Below are 3,337 nucleotides of genomic sequence, written 5' to 3' on the forward strand. Positions count from 1 at the left end.
CCAGGTAGGGCGCAGGGGCCCGGCTGCGGGGATACGAGTCCGGCCCTGGGCGCAGCTAAGGGGTGCGGACCGCGGGGACAGTGGTCCCGACGGCGGCAGAGGGCGCACAGGCTTGCGCACTCCGGCTTGTTGAGTCTGGGGTCTCGCGCAGGGACAACGGGACCGTTGCCAGGGAAACCGCCTCAGGCTGTTGGCAAGGCTGGGAGACCCTCCCCTACACTGCAGTGGCCCCCTCCTCCCGATCTGCGCAAGCGCAGCCTCGCTGGGCCCAGCACTCGGCCTTGGAGGGAGACCCCCCCAGACCCCGACCCAATGTGTGGACTCCGAGACCGGCTGCGGCAGTGGGGGCTACGGCAGGAGCGCGCTGTGCCAAGGCTCCGTCCCGAACAGGCTTTGGGTTGGGGTCCGGGCCGCGCCCTGCGCCTCTCCGGTCCTCAGTTTCCTCTGCTGAACACCAAGCATAGGGCCTACCACGACGTTTGCGGATGTTGATGTTCTTCCGAATAATATCCATGTCACTGGGCCCTAGCTGTTTGCCGGTCTCCATAGTCGTTCTGAATCTTGGAACCATAACATCCCTATTTAAGATGAAACTGAGTCTAGGGGTGCAGCGGGGAGCCCAAGGTCACATCCGGAGCTGCGCCAGGAACCTAATTGCGGGGCGGAAGCGCTCTCCGAGTATACTACCTAGAGGCCCGGAGGAGCTGTCCGCGGTGCTGACGGGGCCACGCTCCAGCCCCCTCCTCACCCGTGAAAATGAGGCTCAGGACCCTGGTCAGGCCACCCAACCAGAGTCGGATTTGGGGGGCGCGGCTTAGACTGTCCGTCCCCGTCCCCCATTCCCCCCCAGGGGCATTCCCTCCTCACTTGTCAGGGTCCTGCCTGGTCACCCAACCCGAGACTTGTCCAAGGTCTAATGATGACCTGGTGTCTTCCTGCTTCCCTCTAGCCCCCTACCCAGCTCCGAGTAGGGATCAAAGGGGCAGAGATGCCTGAGGTCAGACTCAGAAAGCCCAAAGACACTCCATGAGTGACACTACAATGTGTTGGGATGGGGGGTTTGTCTCTGGGGATAGGAAGAAACCAGCCCCATGATTCAAATTTCTTCTTGAGAACCCAGCAGTGATGATGTGGGTGTCTGGGAAGGGCCCTTCCTTGCTAGGCCTGGGCACTGTGCAATGAGGGTCTCTCAGCCCCTTGAGATTGGGCCTGGGATCTTGGGGAGGGGATGTGGGGATTCCTGAAGTTCTCATGGTTATAGAATTTCCAGTGATGCCTGAGTGTGGCTGTGGCTCAAAGATTTACAGGGTCAAGGATTTGGGGGATGTCAGAGACATAATGTTCAAGAAAACATCATGGACCAGGGCATCCTGCCTTAGGGTTTCAGCCCCCATATCCCCTCAGCCATCCAGGCTCCCACCATGCCCAGATAGGGGAGGAAGGGAGGGAGGCTCAGGGCCTGGTGGGACTCTTACATGAACTCAAGCTACATATTCCCTGCCCTGAGCTTCAGTTTCTCCATATGTATGAGGGCAGGACTGGCCATTGGACCCTCCAAGCCCCTACCAGCTCTAAGGTTCTGGCTGTGAGGAGTCTGGGGGGCAGTGACATCTTAGACTGGGTGGGGAAGGTGAGACTTAGTTTACTGAGATGTGGGGATAGGGATTCTCCAACCCACCTTCCAGTGAACAAATGAGAAACTGAAGCCAGAGAGAGGCATGCTCAAGGTTACAAAAGGATATCAAGGCAGAGCTGAAGCCAGAGCCCTGGGCTCTGTCCCCTCCCCTCTCCCATTTCAGCTTTGCCTAGTTTGCCCTGCTTTAAAATATGTTTTAATTGACTTTTCAGAGGGAGAGGAAGGGAGAGGGAGCGAGAAATAGAAACATTGATGAGAGAGAAACATCAGCTTCCTCCTGCACATTCCCTATTGGTATCGAGTCCACAACCTGGGCATGTACCTGACCAGGAATCGAACTGGTGACCTCTTGGTGCGTGAGTTGACACTCAACCACTGAGCTGCACCTGCTGAAATTTTCCCTGCTTCAAACACCTCATATCTCCCCCAGTCCAGCCCTACCACCTGCCGTACTCCTTGGCCCCACCAGAAGAGCATATCCCCTGGATGAGCTCTAGTTTCTCACAACTCCAGGTATTGCACAGGCTGTTCCCTCAGCTTGGAATGCCTTTTCCCTCCTTGATCCCAGAGCCAATTCTTATGCATTTTAAGGAGCCCCGGAGATGGTGGTGCCCTCTCATTTCAGCCTCCCCAGCCTCCAGAATGAGCCCTGCTATCCTCTGCACCAACTTCCCAACCCTCAGTATGGTGACAACTGTGTCTGGCTCTGGAGGCTCTGGGACCGTCAGACTTGAGTCCACTGGGGCCTCCAGCGTTGCTGGCCCAGGATGGACACATAGGGCCTCCTGCAGCAGACCCAGCAGGAAACTGCATGATCCTGTGCTCCTCCTGTGGTCCCTAGCACCAGCCATTGCAAAGGCTGCAACTGCCTCCCCATTTGACAGATGGGAAACTGAGGGTCTCAAAGTGAGCAATTTTCCCTGGCCCCTGAAGCCAAGAAAAGACAGAGGTAGGCCCCAAATCTGCATTCCATCCTTTAGGGTGTGCACCTGTCAGCAGTAGGAATGACTGGGCTGCAGCGGCAGGTTCTGACCTCGGGTGTTAAATCCTCTAGTGGTCTCCGTGGACCCATCAAGGATCTGAGACAGCTGGGGACGTGTATTCCTGAGACGCCAGACTCCTCCCTCCTCTGGTTTCCCTTCTGTGAGGGTGAATTAGGGGTGGGGTGAGGTACAGAGACACAGGGAGAAAGAGATGAGATAGATGGAGAGAAACGGAGAAATGTGGGGGAAGACACGGAGTCAAGGCAGATGCCCATGGCGGAGCTGTCGCTCTGCCAGGGAGACCAGGAAAAATGGGGAGAAATGCAGGGACCCAGGCGCTCCCCAGGATGCCTGCCCACCCCCATGCTCCCCCTCCCCCACCAGTGGCAGGGTTTCATCCACCCTGGATCCTAAGCGCCGTCTCACCCTGACCCATCCACACACGGCTGGGCCGAATGCGAGGGGAGGGGCTGACCGGCCCCTGCTTCTGCCCCTGCCCCTGGAGCTCCCCCCGGCAAGATTCTGATGTAACACTCAAGCCTGGATGTTTTACTCTCAAATTATGCTGATCCTGCCGTGGGACCTTCTAAGAGTCTGCGTCCTTTCACCGCGGAATGCGGTGGGGGACACGGGGTCCTGGTTCTCCGGGCGCCCCTTTTCCCTGGGGTCTTCATCCCCCCACCCCCGCCATCACCACCACCACGCCCGCACACGCACA

Source organism: Myotis brandtii, unplaced genomic scaffold, assembly GCF_000412655.1.
Source record: "Myotis brandtii unplaced genomic scaffold, ASM41265v1 scaffold236, whole genome shotgun sequence".
Lineage (NCBI taxonomy): Eukaryota > Metazoa > Chordata > Mammalia > Chiroptera > Vespertilionidae > Myotis > Myotis brandtii.